Below are 24,183 nucleotides of genomic sequence, written 5' to 3'. Positions count from 1 at the left end.
CCTGGGGCAGGCCCAGCCTTGCCACACGCCTGCCGCCCCGGCGGGGCTGAGGGGACTGGGCGTTGCCATCTTGTGGCTGTGGGCACCACCATCTTTGAAGGTGGGGTAGTCAATTAGCATATCCCCTCCTTATTGGCTGTGTGTGCCGCCATCTTTGAGAGAGGGGAAGTCAATTAGCATATTCCCTCCTTATTGGCTGTGGGCACCACCATCTTTGAGGGCGGGGCAGTCAATTAGCATATTCCCTCCTTATTGGCTGTGGGTGCCGCCATCTTTGCGACGGCATGAGGGTCAATTAGCATATTCCCTCTTTATTAGATAGGATAGGCAGCTGATTTTTAGAAAGTCACTTTGGAGCAAAAAAGATAATTACTACTTTTTTTATATCAATCAAAATTATACCTATGTTTTTGTCAGATCAGCAAAAATTATATTTTTTGGTGTGCTGCAAAGTTTTAGTAATTAGTTTGTGCCATAAGATTTTTTAAAAAGGTTAAAAATAACAGCTATAGGAAGCATTTGAGATCTTACTCCCAAGCATATGTTATCTGTTTGGCTCAAATAAACTTCTCCCCTGCCCTCCCCTCCCCATCCCCTCCTTCCCTTTCTTTCTTCCCTTCCTTCCTTCCTTCCCTTCCTTCCTTCCTTCCTTCCTCCCTCCCTTCCTCCCTCCTCCCCTCCTTCCCTCCTTCTCTCCCTCCCTTGCTCCTTCCTTCTTTCCCCCTTTTTTTTTTTTTTAAATCACTGATATAGACAACTAAGACATTAAGGCCAATGTTCAGATGACTGAAATGGGAGCAACACAAAAAACTATAAAATGGCTAAAGCTAAATGAAGACTTGGCACCCCTCACTGCCCCCCGTGCCGGCCTGGTCGCCCCACGCAGCCTGTTCAGTCATCCGTTCGGTTGTTTCAGTTGTGATGGTTGCTTAGGCTTTTATATATATAGATTCCATTCTCTGTGCCTTCCCATAATGAGCGTCAATCTAGGAACAGTGAGAATTTTAAATATAGGTGGGAGGAAAATATGAACCTAATTAATCACTTACAAGCCATATGACCTTGGATAAGTCAATCATTCTCTCTAAGTCTCAGTTCCTCAATTGTAAAATGGAAAAGTATACAGGCCCTGCTTATCTTAGAGGAAAACTGTATGGAACAAATAAGATATGAAATAAGTAAAAAGCTTTGAAAACTAAACTGCTATCTTATATAATAAAGAGGTAATATGCAAATTGACCACCACTCCAACACACAAGATGGCCACCCACATGTGGTCATAGATGGCTGCCCCCATGTGGATACAAGATGGCCACAACAAGATGGTCAGCAGGGGAGGGCAGTTGTGGGCGATCAGGCCAGCAGGGGAGGTCAGTTGGGGGTGACCAGGCCTCTAGGGGAGGACAGTTGGGGGGGACTAGGCCTGCAAGGGAGGGCAGTTGGGATTGACCAGGCCAGCAGGGGAGAGCAGTTAGGGGCAACCAGGCCTGCAGGGGAGGGCAGTTAGGGGCTACCTGGCTGGCAAGGGAGGGCAGTTAGGGGTTACTGGGCCAGCAGGGGAGGGCAGTTGGGAGCGACCAGGCCTGCAGGGGAGGACAGTTAGGGGCAACCAGGCCGGCAGGGGAGGGCAGTTAGGGGTAATCTGGCCGGCAGGGGAGCAGTTAGGTGTCAATCAGGTTGGCAGGGGAATGGTTAGGGGGTGATCAGGAGGGCAGGCAGAAGCGGTTAGGGGCAATCAGGCAGGCGAGCAGTTGGGAGCCAGCAGTCCTGGATTGTGAAAGGGATGTCCCTCGAGGGGTCCCAGATTGGAGAGGGTGCAGGCTGGGCTGAGGTACACACACCCCCTCCCTTGCGTGAATTTCATGCAACGGGCCTCTAGTACAAAAATAAAAAAGTATTTATCTAACAGATCCTAAGTATAGTCAACCTAGGTAGGCTCTATTTTCTCTACTAATAAAATTTAATAACCACAATTACCCCATATGCTAAATTACTACCACAGCAATGATATTATCTATCTATATAAAAGCCTAAGTGACCATCACAACCGAACAGACGACCGAACAGGTTGCATGGGGTGACCAGGCCAGCAGGGGGGGCAGTGAGCGGCGATCAGGCCGGCAGGCAGAGGTGGTTAGGGGTGATCAGGCTGGCGGGGGGGGGGGGGGGAAGGAGTTAGGGGCGATCAGGCAGGCAGGCAGGAGTGGTTAGGAGCCAGCGGTCCAGGATTGTAAGAGGGATGTCCGAGGGGTCCTAGATTAGAGAGGGTGCAGGCTGGGCTGAGGGGACCCTCCCTCTCCCGTGCACAAATTTCGTGCACCGGGCCTCTAGTCTATATTATAAAAACCCAGTGGCCCTAACGCCGAAACAACCAAAGACCAGCGCGGGTGGGTGGGGCTGTGAGCACGGCCAGGCCACGTGGGTGGGTGCGGCTGTGCGTTTTCACGTGCTGGGCTTCTAGTATATAATAACAGGCTAAAAGTACACTATGTTCTGTTACTATAAAGAATAACAACACCAACACTAAATGTTTATTGTCTGATTATATGTCAGGTGCTATTAGATACTTTAGGTAAACTATAATCCTTATAATAACTCAACAAGGTAGGTATTATCCCTCTTTTAAAAATAAATAAATTGAGTCAAAATACTGATGAGTTAAGTAAACTGCCCTGGTCACACAGCAGTAAATAGTGAAACCATTATGAATTTTTAATACATAATAGATACTTAAATATTTGTTGTCTAAGTTAAAGAACAAATAAATAAAGCCAGGACTGCCTGGCATTTATAGTAAGGAGTCTTTCAACTATAGCAAAATATCTCCCTCCCATAATTTCTATTTTATATGCAGCAATTGAAACTGTAATCGCAGCGAACATATATAATTATGTGAGCAATTCATCACCTTTCTCATCTGCAAAAATGGTTTCCCATCTAAGAAGTATCTTCATTTTTTTAAAGGTCTAATCCTTAATTCATCTACTGAGTCATTATGAATTATAATGGGTCATATTAAAATGTGGAAATATCAAGTAGAAAAACAAAGTGATACCAACATATCTCTAAAATAAAACAAAAAAACAGCAAATATTTTTAAATGGCAAAATATGTGCATTATGAATGATAAATAAAAGTTCACATCCTTATATTATGAAGAGGTCTTAAAATTTAAAAGGAGGAGGAGGAGGAAAATAAACTGCCCAACAGGAAAATGGGTTAAAGATATAAATGGATAGTCAACAAAAAAATACAAGTGGCTGATAAACATGCTTTTATTTTTTTTAGTCATTCATTACTTAAAAATGCAAATCAAAGTGAGATTTTTATTCCACTATCAGATTGACAAAAATACCAAAAAAAAAAAAAAAAATTACAAAGATTGATCATGCCAGTGTCAGAGAGCATACAATGAATGGTATGACCTTTCTAGAAATCAATCTGCTGGTTGATAAAAACATTCAAAATGTGCCCAGATCTTCTAGCCAACGATTCTATTCCTAGGAATTCATATAAAGGAAATAAATAGCTGCACAAAGATGCACATACAATTAATCATAATATCAAAATACAAGATACCACCTAAATGTCTACTTAGAGAATTGCTTAAATTAATACATTCATATAATGCCAATAAAAAGATATAAGGGGCAATCTGGCCGGCAGGGGAGCAGTTAGGTGTCAATCAGGTTATTTATTACCATGAAAGGATGTTCAATATGTGATTGTCAAAGTTAAACAAATTTTATGACCCAATTTTATAAGGTTTGAATTTGTAAAGGAGAGAGAGCAAATACGTGAGCAGAAGCACAGCCGAGAGCACCAGTGTGAGCACAGATGCACTCACTGCGACAGGGATCCTGAGAAAATGTGACAGTAATCTCGTGAGCAGATGTGGTCATCATCAAGCAGAATGAAGATGGTATTTTTTTGCTTTCTTCTTTCTTTGTAACTTTCTGAATTTTCAGAATGTTTTACAATGAGCATAAGTAATTTTTGTGATCATAATACAATAAAATTATTTTATTTAAAACTAGAAGCCTGGTGAATAACATTCATGCACTGGGGCGTGGGGTCCCTAAGCCCGGCCTGTGCCTTCTCACAGTCCAAGACTCCTCGGGGAGTGTCTGACTGCCGGTTTAGGCCCGCTCCCTCCACTGCTGCTACGCTCACCAGCCATGAGCCCGGCTTCTGGTTGAGCATCTGCCCCCTGGTGGTCAGTGCACGTCATAACGATCGGTCATTCTGCCATTCAGTTTATTTGTATATTAGCCTTTTATTATATAGGATGATGTCAACTGTCATAAACCTGAGGTCCTATAAACTTCCAAGTGTTATTACTTTTAATGTAAAATGCTAATTAAAAATCAGTTGATATGGATACCAAATGAAAATGTATATTTATTCCTCTTAAAAATGATAAATTCAAAATCATAGTTTCTATCCACAAATCATTTGAATTTATGATTTCTTTAAAAATGTCACTTCAAAAAATAAAAGTAAAGCAGAAATGTTTGTGTGCTACAGAATATACTTGGCATAAATATGCTATATTATATGTCTTTGTGAAATAAATTGCATATGTAAAGTCCTAGAGACTTTGATTCTATCACTCAAAAAATTCCAGCATCACTTGGTATGTTAACTTAGCAGCCTAACTTATGCTCATTATTTAAAAAGTATAATGAGAATTTTCAATTAACCATGGTTAAAAGTACCCACAATTAATCTTGCTTTTCCATTTAGTTATTGCACCCAGAGTGTGAGCAGTTTAGTTACTTATTTGGTAGCTCTCTCAGCTCTGTTTACTTTGAATGAAGCCAGGATTCTAGAAAAAGAAATGCTTAAAATCAATTAATTATTCAACTTGGATAGTGGATGGGCAAATGAACAGCGACTATCCTCAGGACTGACTGTGAATAACATCCAGGTATACCACTACCCTGTTCCCCACCTGTGGACTCTGGAAACTTTGGGGACCACTTAGGTTGCCACAACAATTGGGGAGCCACTTTGGACCACATCTGCTAAACATGCTGCTATGTGGGGATCCCACCAAGCACTGTCCCATCCACAATGACAAGAGTGTCCCCGTTAAGACAGGAACCAAAATTTTCTTGTTCATTATTGTATTTCTAGCCAACTACATAGCAGGCATTAAATAATTATTTGTTGAACAAAGTCAAAACAAGCAAATTCTAGCTTTAGTGAGAGACAAATAATCTATACTAATAAAAGCCTAGGTGGTCCTCGCGCCCTTGCATGCTGCCCTCACACCATCACAAGATGGCCGTCACAAGATGGCCAGCAGGGGAGGGAAGTTGGGGGCAATTGGGATGGCAGGGGAGGGCAGTTGGGGGCGATAAGGCCGGCAGGTGAGCAGTTAGGCGTCAATCAGACTGGCAGGGGAGCAGTTAAGGGGTGATCAGGCTGGCAGGCAGAAGCAGTTAGGGGCAATTAGGTAGGCAGGCAGGCAGGCAGGCAGGCAAGCGGTTAGGAGCCAGCAGTCCTGGACTGTGAGAGGGATGTCCCTGCGGGATTGGGCATAAACTGGCAGTCGGACATCCCCCCAGGGGTCCCAGATTGGAGAGGGTGCAGGCCGGGCTGAGGGACACCCCCTCCATGCATGAATTTCGTGCACTAGGCCTCTAGTATAAAATAATGAAGAGTGACAATAGAGAAACTAGACAGTTTTCTACCTCGACAGGAAGAGGCCTTTGTGACTGTGCTCATTATATTGAGGGGATTTCTAGGATCAAATACACCTATCCAAGATATGTAGAAAAGCATAAAATTACACACCCAAATATAAATTATAAGAGGATTTATATTCTCTTATACACCTTCCTCTATTAGTAAAGCTAAGCAATTGTGTCAACTTAAGACATAAACATTGTGCCAAATAAGCTCAATCTTGCCTTGGCAACTGGGTGGCAAAACAGTGTTGCGGTTTTAGAGTCTGGGCTCCGGAATAAGACTGCTGAGTTTAAATTTGGCTTTACCATGCATTACCTGAGTAATTTACTTAACATCTTAACATACCATTCAAACCTTGGCAATTTACTGAACATCCTCTAGCATCGGTCTTCTCATATATAAAACAGAATAATGAAACAGGTTCACAACACCCTATTCCTAGCCCCTGGGCCAGATATCTCACATAACTTAGAAATGTTTGAATTTTAGAAAGTACTACCAGATATATTACACCCCAAGTGGATCTACAGCAGCAACCCATAATCATACACATTAACATTCCTGTAGCTAAATGAATGAACGTTCAAAGTGTTCAGGTTTGACTAACTCAAAAACCCATGAGTTGTTTTGAGGCTAAATTAGTTTTGCCACAAACTTAGGGAACTGGTGATTTTTTAAAGCCTTTTGAAATTCACAAGTGAATATAAGGAATCATGGGTCTGTAGGACCTACTTCCCTCAGAGAGATAATGTGAAGGTTAAGTGAGTACGGTATATATAAGGTACTTGGCTCAGTGCCTCTCACATGGGTAGCACTTAATAAATATTGGTTATCATTATAAAATTATCAAATGAGATACAAGATAGCTATAGTAGTAAGCTGACTTGTGTTAACTGGGGTAGGAGGGAGGGGTGGGGTAAGTAGTGGTTTGAAGGGAATCTAAGACAATTATGTTAATTAAAATAAAACAAAATGAGAACTGATGGACCCTAAATTGAAAGACACAATGCATGTATCACACTGAACTCTAAAGTAAACATTTACTTCCTTCTGATAAAAGGGAGTTTCTCCAGGAGTTAAGATCTGAAGACGTTTCTTATTTTCTATTTTACATGTGGTTTCCTACTTACAACTTTCTATGGCTTTCTTCCTAAAAGTGGGTGTGATAATGAAGCTTTTGCTCAAGGTAGGTCCAAAATTGGTTTCTCCTTAATTTAAAAAATCAGTAAGTTCTTGTGGACTATAGCAGGATACAGTAAAATTTGAGAAATTAAATAGTAAATGCAAGAAGTATATTGAACCCTATCTCCAAAATATGCCCATTTATCCCCTCCCTGACGACTGGTTTCCTGAACCAAACTTCTAGAGAAACTGTAAGACTTACAGGGGAAATGAAGAGAACTATCACTTGTTAGCACTACTCTGTGCCAAGCATTGGATTATGTACTTCACATATATCCCTTATTTAATTTTTACAAGTCTGCAAGGCAACAATTATTATTCCATATTACATAAAGATATTGAATTAACAAGTGGGTGAACCAAGATTCAAGCTCAGGTTTGACTAACTCAAAAACCCATAAGCTGTTTGCACTAGACTACTTTGATAAAGGACAGAGCAGGCGTCCTCAAACTACGGCTCGCGGGTCACATGCGGGTGTTTTTGCCGTTTTGTTTTTTTACTTCAAAATAAGATATGTGCAGTGTGCATAGGAATTTGTTCATAGTTTTTTTTAAACTATAGTCCGGCCCGCCAACGGTCTGAGGGACAGTGAACTGGCCCCCTGTTTAAAAAGTTTGAGGACCCCTGGGATAGAGATTCATTCTCACATTCTTGACCAACTGATGGCTTCCTTTATATTTCTATCAAGTATTTTTTAAGTGCACATAAGATTAAATTTATAGTATCTCTTAGATTAAATGCACTATAGTTCTTTCTATAATCCAAAATTTGAAATGCACTTGCAATTTTTATCTTAGTTTATCTCTGGAAAAATAATAAAAGAATATCCATAAATTACATGTATCCTCTTTAGTTATAACAGCATATTCATGTGCATATTGCATTAAGTTTCCAAGCAATTAGCAACACAATTATAGTTAACGAAAGTTAAAGAACTTTAAATTTGGTAGAGATTTTAAAGATAAAACATGTATTTAGGTGAATAACCATTTTGGTCATGAATCTTTTTATGGGGTTTGACCACCCAAATATCTCTACTGCCATTCCAGACAGAGTTCATTGACTTTTTAGGGGGTGTATTCTTTATGACAAATTGAAATTACGCTTTCTATCATTTAAACTTATTGCATTTCAGCCGGGCTTTTAAGACGATAACAAGTCTCTGACATACCTGTCATTTTGCTACTTTGATTTTCACTGAAAGTTTGTAACAAAAAAAGAGAAATACAAATTTGAAAACAGATTTTAAGTTTTTTCTCCTCCTTTCCCCAGACTAAATAAGTAACTACCATGGCTTCAATCTTTCCTCACTCTTGTCAATATCCATTTTTGCTGCCCTTTTCAGTGCTTCTCTATGTTCAGAATGAACTATGGAAAAATAATTGAACATGACACTATACCTCTATTTTAAAACCAATTGTCATTGGCCCTGGTAAAAAGCTAGTATCTTATATATCCTGTGTACTATGTTAATTCAGTAAATTAACTTAATTGAAGAGGAAAAGAAGTAAAAGAAACGCCAAGCTTAACCCTTGTTTCTAACTCCACAGTGCCAGTAAGGAAAAGGTATACAACCTTAATCATCACTTTTAGTAGAATGCAAGAACAAAACTGAGGCATAGATTGCCACTCTAATTTACAGGCTTTGCAAAAATGAAACCAGAACAGCTCTGAAATCCTATCTTCTTATGAAATACTACTCAAAGGAAAAAAGACCAAAAGGGATCTGCTCTACAGGCCACCAACAGTGCCAAGGTAGCTCCTGAAGAACTTTTTTGATTGGAAAATCAAATTTGAATTATTGAATAATTTGAATATAATTACTGATATAGTGGATAAGAATGCCAGAGTAAAAGTCACAAGATCTCGGTTCGAATGCTAGAATCTCTCTGGGTCTCCGGTTTGCCCATCCATATTATGGAGACAACCCCTACCCTCTAACTGACCAGTTGGGAAAAGTTAAATAAGATGCTACACACACAAAAGAACTTCGTAAGGTGTTATCTACATAAATGTAAAGTATATGCTATATAATATGTAAAAACAAACATATTTTCTTCCCTATCACTCCCCTATACAAGTCAACTACCTTATTTCACATATAATAAAGGATTTTAATGCTATCAAAGTGAATGGTACAAAAATCATATTAAAAGAAAAAGTGGGACAGACAGACACATATAGAATTAATTGTTCTCTATTGCTTCTCAGGAAAATACAAGGTTAGCTCATCTCCCACTACTTTCCCAAGAGAAGGATTCTACCCACACATCTTTTGGTTTTTACTTTAAATTTTCTCTAAACTATTTTTAATAAACATTATTTGTAAGCAATTTTAAGAGAATTAGGCTATGGAAACTTTTTTTTCCCTCCAGGCCCGTACAAGCTTCCACAGTTATTAGGTTCATATCTAAATACTGAGTGATAAGGAAAAAGAATGTCAGATTTATCTGTTTGATACAGACAATTCAAATGGTTTGAGAAATATGATGAAGTGGCAAGATTTCCTAGAAAACTATTTGAAAGAGTTGATACTATATCCCTTTAGGTATACCATAATAAAGATTATTAAAACTATTAAATTATAACTTCTGTATATAAATGCATAATTTTTTGTTATAAATTATGTTACAAATGTCTAAGATACAAAACTATTCAATTTATCTTTCTTACAACCTTATATCAAAAAAAGAATAAAAACTTGGAACACACATAAGGGAATATTTGGTGCACTCTTTGGAGGACTTCTATAAAAAACAGTTTTGAAATGGAGGATATAGATAGCTCCAGTTAATTTTTCTTGAGTCTTGGTTAAGTTTCTTAACCAACAGATTATACATTTATCTTCTCATAGGAACTGAAGACTGAAGAAATGTTAAAATAGCAATGTTTTATCCTCTTAAAAGGACTGGCAATTTCATTTCAACTATGTGAAAAGGTGAAGAAGTAATTTGGGTGAAAATATAATCTTATAATATCAAAGATTAAAGATGAACAGTTTACATGTACTCAGAATCAAAGCTTATCCCTGTGCTGCCCCTCCCACAACCCAGCCCACCCTCACCCCTGCCCCCACCCTCTTTTCACCTTTCTTAAGGCCTCTTGTAATGGAAGCAGAAGTTCATACACCAAACTCTAGCACCTTCCTACATAACCAACCCATTATTGAGTAGAACAATTATGACATCAGCATTATGTTAGCTAATTATTCCACCAAATAAATAAAATCCAATGATCTCCAATACTACCATGTCATTGACTGGATTACATATGGATAGCTGCTGTGTTTTACTATCTTTAATTTGGATTCCCTCTGATACAGGCTTGATGTTTGGTAATGTGTGAAACAATTGTGGAAATGCATGTAGCATGTACACTTAATTGACTGCCATTTTAGACTGCCAAACCCATGCATCGTGGGTACCAAAGACATGGGAAAAAACTAACAAAGGGTCTTATATTTGTTTTCTCATTAAATGAGCCTGAGTAGTGCCTAGAAATTTCCCATTACAGGAGCCTCGATGCTCTTTCTTACTATTTCCCTATAAATTATGTGTGCTAGCCACTACTTTTCAATGCAGCATGCCATTAATCCTACTTGGGGGCAGGTTAGGAAGGCAGGTAGGAAGGAGGAGTTCTCTTGTGGTTTCTACAGCCCCACAGAAAGCTTAGCTATTCAAAGCTTTCAAAAATAACTGTGACTACATAACAAAGTGAAGAACATTCTAATACTGTTTTTTTTTTCTTAAACATATACAAGTTCTAAAAGAAAAAGAAAATTCCTCACAGTATTAACTACTACTGACCATCAGGAAAGGAAAACCTATCTTAAAATCGTATATGTAAAATGATATTGAAAAATTCAAACATAAGATCTTATCTGACATGTTAAAATACTCTATATTTTGCATACATATAATTTAAAATTTATAGAGAACATGTGATCAATTACCTCATATTCTTTCCATGAGCCAAACTCAATGTATTCTCTACCATAAAATGCCAGAATGATCAAGTGGCCTAAAATATTAAAAGCAAGAAGAATTAGGTAAATATTAAAAATAAATTATTTAATATCTAGATGCTGTTATTTAAATTATTTTGTTTATGAATAAATATTAATTGTAATATAACAATTATTTTTTCATTATTTTTCAATTAGGTGACATACAATATTACATTAGTTTCAGGTAAAAAACATAGAGATTAGACATTCATATAACTTATGAAGTGATCACCCCAATAAGTCCAGGAATTGATCTGATACTACAACTGAATTATATTTAAGGTATTTTTTTACATGACTATATTTTTAAAAGCTTCCTCCTTAGCCAAAAATGATATTGTTTTGATTTAACAGGGAAAGAAAGAGAACTTTCATTTTTGAAAGAATTAGAATTCAAAGAATAAGCATAGTATTCTAATAATCAAGAAAAATATGTTAGGACAGAGAACAATCTTAGAAAAATCTGTACCTTTAAATATTGATTTTTGTTGTTGTTGTTAACCCTCACCAGAGGATATTTTTCCATGTTTTTTTTTTTTTTTTTTTTTTTTTTTTTTAGAGAGAGTGGAAGGGAGGGGGAGAGACAGAGAGAGAGAAACATCCATATGAGAGAGACACATTGATTAGTTGCCTCCCATTCGCACCCTGACCAGGGCCTGGGATTGAGCCTGCAACCTAGGTATGTGCCCTTGACCGGATTTGAATCAAACCCAGTACCCTTTAGTCTGTGAATGGACACTCTATCCACTGAGACAAACCAACTAGAAAGAAAAAATACCTGTACTTAAGTTGTAAAGATGAAAGACCAAACAATTCTGAGAATCAGCCTGCTAATTTCTTGTACAGAGAGATGTAAAAGTGAAAATGGATTAGCAGCTGACACACCTTTCCTCATTCCTTTTTAAAATAAATAAGATTTGTTTCTTAAAAATAAGTAAGATGCATAAGCAGAACACAAAGGTCAGGAAACTAATAAGACATGCATAATTATTCAGTTTTATGAAAATTTTTAAAAGAAGTCTTTGGTTCAGGAGAGAACAAAAGGTTATTTTAAGCAATTGATTTTTATTGGCTCATAAAGTAAATTTAAGTTAACACTGCTATACAAACAGGTTCTTAAGTGTATTTGTTCATATATGTTAAGTCTTTGTTGCCCTAAATATGGCCCATAATATCAAAAATCAACTTAGTAGAATATATCTGATCCTTTAGTCAACCATAAACAGCATCATAGCTGTTCGGCACGATTTAGTTTTGTTTGTCTTCTTTTTTCTTTAAAGGTAAAGATGACATTAAGCAACAGTTGCCATAAATTTTTATGTTGGTCCATTAAACTTAGAGAAATAACAAAGCAAACAGGTACAGCTGAGTATATATGAACAGGCAACTGTCTAAATACACATATTTGGGGTTGCTTGAACAAGACAAGACAAAGACCACTAAAATAATCACAGGTATTTGCTGCATACAGCAAAAATGCAATAATCTGCTAGTTAACAGACCAGAATTCTCAAAAAGAACTTGGTAATTTTAACCCTATTAGCAAATGGTCCTGTTACTTTACTGTCATTATGAAATATATATTTTCTGACATGAGATATTATTATTGTACACATTTATTATATACTATATGACTAAACAATACTTCAGAACAACTTTGAGCAAAATGACTATGAATTATACATACCTATTTCTATGAAAATTCTACCTACTCCTTTAACTCTAATTCTTTTCTCCAACTAAGCTCCCTGTATTTAACTTATGTGAATATCAAGTTAGAAAATTCAAGCTAATATACAGTTATCTGCATCTTCTACTCCTCTCCAAACAAGTTACAAGTAATACCTTCTCTCTGAATACATCCTTCACTACCTCATTCTGATACTAACAAAATTGCTCAAGATCTCTTTTCTTGAATTCTTACAAGTTCCTTAGACACCACACCAGTTCACTGATGATACAAATTTGTCTTTGTCACTTTTCACTTTAACTTTAAAATCCAATTCATTGCTTAAAGCCTGTTCTCATATATTATTAAGTTATTCATTTAAGGATCACAACTATGTTAAGTACCACACAAATATTAAATATACATGGTCCAAACGCTCAGGTAGCTGACACATTACCATGCCAATTCACAAGATGCTCTCTCCCTCAAAGCTCCACATTGGCCCCAGGAGAACTTATTTTCCTCATTTCTTCCTATATTCTACAATGATTCCTATATTCTCACATCTCTGGCACAGCTATTCAAAGTATCTTCATCTTTCCCTTTAACATTTATTGCATCACTGCAATGTGCTTGGCAATGTGCTATCAGTTGATTAGGATACAATGGTGAATAAAACACAGTTATTTTGCATTCAGGTCCCACCTCATCTGCTCCCACATATTGTCCTAACTTTCTCGGTGGCTTTATCATTCTCCTGGATCCCAGTGATCTTTCACTTTTCCACCATCATTTTCTCAGACCTCACAACTAATAGGAAACAAGTCCTGATGAATCAGATGATCCATTTCAGCACCACCCTGAAACCTAGGAGAAAGGGGCCATTGCCCAGAGACTGGCACTATAGAGAACCCACTCTGGCCCACTGGCCAGGTACATCCTCATACAGTGAAAAGTCTGCACAGCCCAGGGCCATGCTCTCTGACTCCTCTGCAATCTACCTCAGCAGACTCCCAGGACCCTGAATTCCCATGCAGATCCCTGAACTATCAATCCTAGGGAAGATGGAGATGGAGGCATTAGGAGTAGTCAAGAGACAGCTTATAAGGGATGAGGCAAGATTGCTTGCGGAGTGAGCACGTGGACATGCCATGGCAAAGAAAGAGCCTTGGGTACGAGGAAAGGGAGGTACACTGCAGGGCACAGAGGCGCTGAAAGAAGGCCATTTCCCTTTGCCACTACATTCTACAACAGAACTGAAAAACCTGAGACTACTAAATGGTCATCCATCACATTTAAAGCTGTACTTGTCAAATTAGGAGGAAAAACCACATCTTAACAGTTAGTTGATTTACAACATTTAAGTATGTAAAAAATATCATGTTTCCATTTGTGTCCTTTATATCCATTAGTGATAGGAATAGGCCTATTTACAATGAAGGCTACCCAGCTCCAATCTTTATTATAACTGCAATCTATCAAATAAAGATGTAATAGTAGCAGTAGTAGAAGTAGCATTGATAATACCTCTCACTGAAGGTCCTAGCACAGTACCAAGCATTTAATCTATATTAAACTCTTCCATACCCTTTTGTTACTTACAATCCCACTGGCTAGTTATGTAAATCCTGTCTGATAGAGGGAATATGCAAATTGACCATCACACCCTCAAAAGATGGCAGTGCCCACAGCCAATAAGGAGGGAATATGCTAATTGACTGCCCCGCCCTCAAAGATGGTGGCGCCCACAGCCACAAGATGATGGCGCCCAGTCCCCTCAGCCCTGCCCGGGCAGCAGGCGTGCGGCCCACCCGGGTTTGCCCCCAGGCGAGTGTGGCCACTCCGCACGCCTGCCTCTGGAGTCCCCTAGTTCCCTCAGCCCGTCAGCCACCAGGGCCAGCCCGAGGTGCAGGCAAGCCTCGGACATCGGCTGCCCAGGCAAGCCTCAGATGTTGGCTGCCCAGCCGCCCAGGGCCGGCCTGAGGCGCAGGCAAGCCTTGGATGTTGGCTATCCAGCCGCCTAGGGCTGCCGAGACTTAGGTAACCAGGGCAGGCCGAGGCTTGCACTGCTGGCAGTGGCAGCAGCAGAGGTGTGATGGGGGTATCGCCTTCCCCTGATTGCTGGGTCACCTCCCACCCCTGAGGGCTCCCAGATTGTGACGGGACAGGCCTAGCTGAGGGACCCCCCCGTCCAGTGCAAGAATTTTCATGCACTGGGCCTCTAGTCTTATCTATAAATGGAAAGAACAAGTGGCAAAAGAAGAATTCTAACCATGGTCTTTATGAACTAAAAGCCCAGGTTTGGCCTAGCCCATTTGGCTCAGTGGATAGAACGTCAGTTTGTGAACCAAAGGGCCCCAAGTTTGATTCCAATCAAGGGCACGTACCTCAGTTGCAGGATCCTCCCCAGCCCAGCCCTGGCCAGGCACATGCAGGAGGCAACCAATCAATGTGTTTTCCTCATATCGATATTTCTGTCTTTCCCTCTCTCTTCCACTCTCTCTAAAAATCAATGGAAAAACACTCTTGGGTGAAGATGAAAATAAATAAACAAACAAACAAATAAATAAATAAATTGCCCAGGTTCTTCATCCTATACTTCCTTTCAGATGACCTAGAGAGGTTTACCTGGTTTTGCTTATTTTATTTTTTTGAAAAAATTTTTAAATGTTTTTAATGATTTTATTTTTAAAATTTTATCTTTATTGTAGAAACTATTACAGATGTCCCCTTTGTCCCCCATTGACCACCTCTACCCAGCACCCTCCGTAGATCCACTCCCTGCCAATCTTTACAGATCTGACAGATTAATCTCCTGAAAGCATCACTTTCATCTTCACACTTGATCCACTTTAAAAATATATACTGTCTGATTATGCTCTCTCCAGTTAAATTTCAAATCCTTAGTCTGATTTTCTTTCCACTCCATCTGCTTCATTATTTCTCAACAAACTCTTCAAACTCTTCACACCAAAATCTACCTCTAAGATGTGCTTAACCCTTTCCTCACAGCCTTACACACCACTCAAACAATCTTCAAGATCCACCTCATGTATTACACCTCCTCTCTGAAGACTTCTCTAACTACTCAAGCCCAGAATCTTTTTTGCCCCATTTTTTTATTTCCACGTAATACTGGTAGTTTCTAATCATTCAGCAAGTAATTAAGCTATGTACTTAGCATGGTGAGAACCACAAAGGATATGACATACCTTTTCACTTGAAATCACTTTATGGACTTAATCTGGTTGGAATGCAGTATAGGAGACACTGGTAAAGTAGCTCTAAAGACAGAGCACTTGGCTGAAAATCCACCTTGATTACATATTAGCATAGACTTGACTAACCCATTTAGAAATTAATGTTGGGAACCCCAAAGAACCTTTGTTAATGTGCATTATATCTAGTCATACACTAGTAAGTGTTTAACCGTCAGCTCTCCCTCCCCTACCAAAAAGCTAGATTTGTAGTTTCTCCTCATTTCCATGGTGTAAACAATCTCAACATGGATAGTTTCAAGCTAGCATGTCACATTTAAATGCAGAGTTAAGAGGTGAGCAACACTGGCTCTCTTGAGTTGGTAACAATAGGATAGAGTATATCACCAGTTATGTCTGTCCATATTAATCATATCAGAAAATAAATGGAGAAATTTAATAATTTTAAAATAATAAAACCAATGCATATAACATAAACATGTGTTTATAAAACATCTAAATTTTTCAAAACAAAAGAGATTTAATGAAAAGAGTGGCATTGTTTTACATTTTTATTAACTTCTCTAATGTCATGCTTAAGAAAAAACAATTAGCTTCTCACATCTACTTCTGCACTCAAACTGCTGTTTTGGTTTATGAAGAAAATGCAACCTCACAGACATTTAGTTGAAAAAGTTGGAACCTCCTGGAGCTTTGAACAGCATTCATATACAGTATATATTTTCCATAAAAGACTTTGATGTGAAAAGATGTTACCATTAGTGAGAGTTTGGACTAGTTTGGTACTTTGACTTAGTTTTTCTTACCTAACAATTATCTCAATATAAACAATTCATAACTCAGACTGCACAGAAAAAAAGGTTTATACGATTCATGTGTATGTTTACATACATATGTATATAAATGTATATGTACACATATGACATTTCCCCAATTCAATAACTCAAAATACTAAGAATAGCAAGGGGAAAAAAGATAACTATACAGTAAAAACGTCATTTTCAGAAGAAAAAAATTCTGTGTAGAGAGATTACTTATGAAGTTAATAATGTATGAATCTTCACTGAGCTGGACATAATATTCAATTAAGTAAAAAAGGTACAATTATATTCTACATTTTTACAAGTGGACAATTTCACCATATGTACAAGATGATAAGTCAGAGTTACATATTCATTGATGTCAAGAAAAAACACTTTTATCGGAATCTATATATATATAAAAGGCTATTATGCAAAGTGTCCCCTCGGGAGTTCAACCGGGAGACCAGGAGTTCAATGTCTTGCTATGACGTATGCTGACCACTAGGGGGTGCCGTGGAACATGGCAGGCGACCAGCTGAGGTGGCAGGGCACTGAGGGAGCAAGGGAAGGAGGAGGCGGGGAGGCAGGGAGGCAAGGAACCGGATCAGCCCTGATCGCCAGCCAGGCCTAGTAGAATAATATTTTGTCTAACTCTGAAATTTAAAACTTCCCAAATGTAATGTTTTAGGCAATATTTAATTCATCCAAATTATATTATGGAACATTTTAACAATATAAGTACACAAGTATTAATCAAGAAAAAAAATTATTTTAAAACGTACAAAACTACTGGTAACAGATAGTGGTTTTACTGGAAAAACTGTATCTGTGTAACATTAAGAGCTAATTTCCCTTGGCCCTAATGTCACTGTGGTTTGGTGTACTGCTCACTGTTAAAATATCAAGGCGACGTTGAGCATGTTCTGTACCTCTTCATTAAGCTCAGGTTGGCATTACCTTCTTCAAAGAACTGAAATAGGATAGCCATTGCTTAAACCAGTTTAATCCCACTAGCTACTTCAAACCGTTATTTCAAATCACTTCTATTCTTTTGCAAATAATATTTTTTATTAAATTAAATGCCTTTATGGTCCCGTTAGGAACAACAGAATATATTAAAATTTTAACTACATTTTGTAAATCAATGGCAAGCATGTTGAACATTGTTTAGGGATAGGGCACAAAGTACCAAAGGTAATCAGATTTTCATGCGACTCCACTGTTGACCTTACTTCTCAGCAAAAGCTACTGCTATTTTCAGTTATTTTATATCAACCATGTAAAGTGCTAACACAAGGCAGTTTACTCACTTCTGCTGTTAGATTTTCCATGGAAGAAAAATGTGGAGAGAGAATCAATGTTTAAATAATACAAGGCTCACTGTACATATTTACTAAAATAAATAAATTGGCCCTATTCTTTAAATTCTACCTTTTGTTCAGAGTAATAAGTATTTAATCTGTTTAGTGCATATTTTTCCTATTGATTATTGCTCTTGCAATCTTTAAAAAAAATCCTGCTCCAAGATTTGCACCTGTGAAGAGGGGTTATTGATAAAAATTTACTCAAAAGAATTCCTACACTGACCAATACTGAAAATGACTTAACAAAATATATAGTCCTTAATATCCCTCTTGGAAAATAATATTGTTTCTAATTATATTCCACGTTACCATTTTCAGCTGCCATCCTGTCCTGTGAAACCCTCCTTACATCCTATCACAAGGAGTAAACTAGAAAGATGATAATGACAATATACATTACCGGTTTGAGTACTAACTCTAGACTGCCATTATATATATATATAAAATTTTACCTTTCACTTTTTCATTTCATAACTGAACTAAATAGGTAATATCCCCATATTTACATAAAACACCTGAGCTCAAAGTAGTATAGAATTAGTTTAAGGATAACTAGCTATCAAATGACAAAGCCAGAATTTTAATTCAGATTTTATTCAAAAGACTAGGACTCACACCTTCTCCTAACCATTTTGCAAGCTGACAGAACTCATGCTATCAGATATTATTTTTTAAGCTGAAGACCTAAGTAATCATGGATATTTCCCTACATGGAATTAGCATGAGTGGCTCACATAGCACAGCTTGGGCCTTTGTGGAAATTTCACAGTACCACCCAAGTATATGACAGACTTCTATTAATATTGTAACAGTCCTGAAAAAATATATATATATTCAAGATTAGTTGAGCGAAGTAATTTTCCCACAAATCTGTTTCATACTGAACCTGTGTTTGTGTCTTCAAGCCTGAACTGTGATTTCATAGTCTGGACTACAGTGCATATCCATGCCTCATGACATAGGAGACAGGGACAAGGTCATGAAATTTTACACTATGTAGCAGGTCAGGCTATTTAACTGCTAAACTACAATTCAGAATAATTGATAGGCAAGACTGTTCTATAAAGTGCTCTGCAGTCACTATGTAAAATATATATGGCACAGAGTAAGCAACAGTAAAACTTCAGAAATATCATTAAAGGTTCATAACAAGAGCCACATAATAAATTTTTCTCTAGAAAAGCAGATAATTCAATGTGGTGCAACTGATACCTAAATTTAAGTATTAAACTCGCTGTGGCTCTACTGTATTATTAAGAAAAAACTGCAAATATTTCAAAAATCTATAATCTAGTGCTAAAACTTCCTAAAGTTTTAGTGCTGTCTTGTAAAAATATTTACAGTGCATTAAGATAACAACTTATCAGACAGCCAGAGAAAGCTTCTCTGTGGTGTCCTGCAGATCCCTGGATCTTTGACACCTCCTTATAAGATCCTCTAATAGGGCGCTAGTATAATATTAGGTGGGTGTATTAACATATCCCAATGAGAAAATGCAACTGTAGGTAACTGTTATAGAAATGCAAAAAAGAATGCCTCTTAATCACTAATAAACATCTCTATCTAAAGCAAATTTATTGTTTAAGAAAAGTTTACAGTATACCATTTACTTGTTTCACGCCATGCACTTGCTTAAAGAGGTTGATTTTACCTTTAGCTAAAGCTGTGTATTTTCTAATCTGTTTAGGGCAGCTGTCAAGTAATCAGAGTAAGCAGTGTCATTTTAATAAGGAAGTCTTTTAATAAAATATAATAGGTCACAAATACCTAATTTCTGCTCTTTACTGTAATTGCCACTCTTCACTGTAACTGCTACTTTAATAATCTTTTCCAAATGCTGCACAAAAGATGAACAAATCAAGGGTATTAGCATGTGTGTATATTTACAGCTTATTGCTGTCAAAGCCTGTGTAGTTCCACTCCCTACTCCAGCAGCTATATGAGATCTGTTTCTTTTGATGGAGGCCTATTGGTTCAGGTTGTGAGTGTATCTGAATTAATCTCCTTTTCATGGCTATGTGGCAAACGCATACTAAAAAGTATACAACAGAAATGTTGGCAAAGTTCTAGCACAATATTACACCTTCAGGAATATCACTGACACTTTTACTGTCACTGTGAAAGACTGTACATTTTACTACTTTATTCTTTCTTTTTCAATAACTTATCTGCTAAATTAGTTATTAATTCATAATTTCAAAAAACATTGCCTATATATATAGTTCATGTAGCATATTTTCTTAGTTTTACATATACATCCACTTAAATAATGTACATAAAACAAGAGTTGCTGCAATATTAAAATAAATGAAGGATCCCAATGAGAAAGTACACTATTACAATTTTTATTTTTAAAAAGCACATTCATTATGATTATTTTGCTAGTTCAATTTTAAGTTTATGTTTTTTCTAAAATTCCCTGAAAACTTCTTTATATGATAACCTTTTACCTTTTTTATTTGTTTTATTTAAAGTATACTATTATTTTAACCAGTATATTTTTAAATTTTGGTACTTTATTGCTATTTTAATACCAGAAGTCTGGTGCACAAACAGTACTGGTTTTATAAAAAGTTTCCCCATTTTTGAAATGCTAAGCTTTCCCAATTCAAACTAACTTACTGTGAAAAGAAAACCATGACAACTGTTTGTACCTCTTGCTTTATTATTACATCCGGCCTGGTCACTCTTAGAAATTCAATCTATTATGGTTGCTAGGAGTCTGTTGCTGTGCAACCTAGAAGGGTATGCTGTGCTTTCAGGCTAAGGAGTGCTAATAAACCTGTAGGCTTCCTTCTATGGGTCTGACCAGTGTGTTTAAAGGGCTTAATACTTTTCAAGAGTGATTGGAGACACATCCTATTAAAAACAAGTCACACTGAGAGATTTCTAACAAAGGGACAAAATGCTAAACATACACAAATATTCAAAATGTATCCTCAGAATCCCTAATTTGGTAAAACAAACAAAGAACAGATTATGCTCTATATTTCAATTATACCACCTACCATTCCCAAGTTTTTATTTCCATATTGACCTATAAAAGGTTATAATGGATATAAATGAACTCAGAACGTTTTAGGGGGGGGGGGGGGGAAAGCAGTTAGTAACTTCAACTTTATAAACTTACATAAATTCCAAAAATAGAAAAATAAATTTAACCTAGGAATCTAGGAGTCATGAATTTTGCAGAACTAAAAGGCACCCCTCCCAATACACACACACACACACACACACACACACACACACACACATCCTTGAAAATCTGAAATTCTAAATTTCATTGTATTATAAAAAAGATGACTTTTTTCATCCTTTATATTAATTCTAAAATATATTCTATCCTATCATATGCATATTATTTATAACTTTAAAAATTAACACTCAATAAGTTATTCACAAAAATTCACTACAACTAGATAGCACCGAACATAAATAAGACAAAAGAGAAAGCTAGTAGAGATTATCAATACAATACTGATAAACCAATTGTGTGAAACAACTTTAAAAGTGGGCAGATGATATGAGAGAACTTGTACATTCCTTAAAAGAATTATATTGACTTTTATTTCCTTATGTATGGTTAAGTCTTTCTCATAAAGTATTTGAAGACAAAAATGATGAAATTGGTCTATCATAATGTACCAAAGGTCATGCAGATAAATAAAAATAACATGTGGTTTTACAATAATCATCTTTTTTTATTTTTACTTTTATGAATTTATCTGAGCCAAACTAAGGACATATGCCAGGGAGCAAGATTTCAAATGCTCCTCAATAATCACTTTAACTATGAAAATTTATCCATACTTTCCAAGGATGTTTTGATACACTAATTCTCTATATGTAAGTATTTTACTAATACTGCCTGCAGCTTTAGAAAATTAAAAATAAGATTTTGTAGATGCCAGGCAAGATTTTTTCTTTATTCAAGGCAACAGTTAGCCCTTCTATCTAACTACTCTGAGCTGGTTGTACTTTCTAAAATAATCTGTAACTACACTACCTCTTTCTTTTTTAAGAGTCACATATATCTGTCCTTCAATGGTTGTTTTATTTTTTCTTCGCATTGTACACTATGAGAAACAGAGTAAAAGAAATTAACTATTTCTTTTTTTTTTATTTTAGAAATTAACTATTTCTTTAAAAATACCAAACATCAACAAACAGAAGAATGAAGAATAACTATCTAAAAAAGGCAAAAAAAATCCAATAAAAAAAGGAGCAGGCTGAGAGGTGCAAAGGAACCATCTGACCAAAGACTGAGATTGAGGCAGGAAGAGAATGGGTTGGCTAAGAAGGTTTAAAACTCAAACAGCCTATGCCAAGCAATAACAAGCAGAACAGACCAGAGCAAATGGAAGAAAAGAGACAGAAAGGATGACAGAGACAAGAATGTGTTAGAGAATAACTAAAAGAAAATCGCAGAAAGAAACATGATTCATTTTACAAATGAGGGGGGAAAACAAGTATGAGATTTTTATATTCAATACTTATATTTTGAATCATCCTTATTTCTTAAGAAGGCATACAACAATTCAGAAAATGTCTTAAAAGATGTAGTGATATACGTACCATTTATGATGGAAAACCAAGTAAGCAGTAACTTGAAGACTCAATTTGACAATGAAATAATTTGATTACTTTCCAATTCTCATCTAGGATTAAGGAAAATTTAACTTAAGTCTATAGGTACTGGATCTAATACATGAAAATATTTTTTAAAGCAATAAAAACTGATTTTTCCCCCAAACAAGAACAAAACACTAAAACACACACTACACACACACACGGTAGTCAAAAAAAGTTAATAAAGTCAGATTCTAAATATACCATTCACAGAGGTGTGTTAGGCAAATCTGTTAACTTTTAAAGCAGTTATTTAATAATTGATCAATTACTAGTCAAGTGTAGTAAATAATGCTGGAAGACTCTGCTCTGAAAGTTCTAAACTGGTTACATTAATATCTAGCCTCCTGTCAGGCACTATTAATTAAAGGCAATGGGGCAAAAATAAGGAATAAGACTTTTTAATTGAGATGGAATCCATAGTGGAAGTGTTGAGGGAAAGAACTTTCTGGTGTTTGTTAGGAAGCTGCAACTATTATATGGTGGCATACTGAGAATAACATTCAACCATGGAATTCTCTTTTTTTGCACATTCCAATTTTCTTGGATTTGCAACATCCTATCATATTTGATTCACTTCCAAATACCCAATTTCAAATTCAAAAAATCAAATTTCCTCAATAAATGCTGAACAGGAACTGAATTGTTTTTAATTTCATAAATTTTTATCAAGAATTATAGGTTCTTTGATAATTCACAAAATCAGAGTTGGTAACAAATGACTTGAAGGTTAGAATTCTGTTTTAGTAATCCCATCTTACTAATTATAAAGAGAAATCATTATGGGAGCCATAAATATAACATAATTTCTCCTTTCTGCTGAAAGAATATTTGCCCAAATACTTTTCAAATTACTTCTATAATTTGTTTAGCTATAGTCAAAAGGATATTGAATGTACAAAGGAAGAGGTTTGTGTGTGTGTTTTAGTATTAAACTTTATATAATATAAACAACTGATTAGAAGTTATATCAATTCAAAATATATTTTAAAACTTCTTAAAACCTATTTTCACTTTTTAAGTACTACCACTCATTTTTATATATTTAAAAACTTGAAAAAAGGTAGTGGATCAATTGATTTTTTAAATGTATAACTAAGGATACTGAAAAAGGCATCAAGTGTTATCTATGAATTTACAGGACAATTTCGTTGTATCTCATTATAAATGCCAATAACCTCAAAGATATATATTTCACTTTTTTTGTGAAAGCAAATACATAAAAAAATCTTTAGAAAACATAAAAGAAATAAACCATATTAGTACAGAGGTAAATGTTACTTTCTCGGAATGCACATAGTAAATTGTCTTTGTGGAATCTGTGTTTAATTTAGAAGATTCTATTTAATTCCAACTCAAAATTTGAGACTAGGAATATTAAAGTTCACAATTCAAATTTTTAAATGATATTTGTCTGGAAACTAACCTGTATTCTTTTAAAAAAAATTTTCATCCATCCCTCTATCCACAAAACATGGCCAAGGGGAGCAAGAGTGGCATCTGAGTGCTGAGCCTGACTCAGCTGCTGTGTCTCTTTCCAGAGGTAAGAAGTGAGGGGAGTAATAATGGGGTAGGTGGGAAGATAAGGGGTATAGCTGAAACAAAATTAACCAT

At 36.5% G+C, this 24,183-nt stretch overlaps 1 protein-coding gene across 5 annotated transcripts in view; it reads right to left on the bottom strand.

The window, feature by feature from the left end:
* The window catches only part of RFX3 (regulatory factor X3), a 282,845-nt gene that overhangs the window by 234,214 nt on the left and 24,448 nt on the right, over positions 1-24,183 (bottom strand). For 3 of the 5 annotated variants that reach the window (XM_028150529.2, XM_054727241.1, XM_054727242.1), the window contains exons 2-3: positions 22,516-22,598; positions 10,833-10,900 (exon numbers count right to left, since the gene is read on the bottom strand). The gene's annotated coding sequence lies outside the window, so the exon portion shown is untranslated. The remainder of the gene's footprint in view (positions 1-10,832; positions 10,901-22,515; positions 22,599-24,183) is intronic. The other 2 variants (XM_054727240.1, XM_054727239.1) reach the window with 1 other exon arrangement.

The sequence above is a fragment of the Eptesicus fuscus genome, chromosome 15, assembly GCF_027574615.1.
Source record: "Eptesicus fuscus isolate TK198812 chromosome 15, DD_ASM_mEF_20220401, whole genome shotgun sequence".
In the NCBI taxonomy this organism is placed as follows: Eukaryota; Metazoa; Chordata; class Mammalia; order Chiroptera; family Vespertilionidae; genus Eptesicus; species Eptesicus fuscus.
The sequence above is the reverse complement of the archived record's forward strand: the minus strand, read 5'-3'. Positions and strand labels throughout refer to the sequence as shown.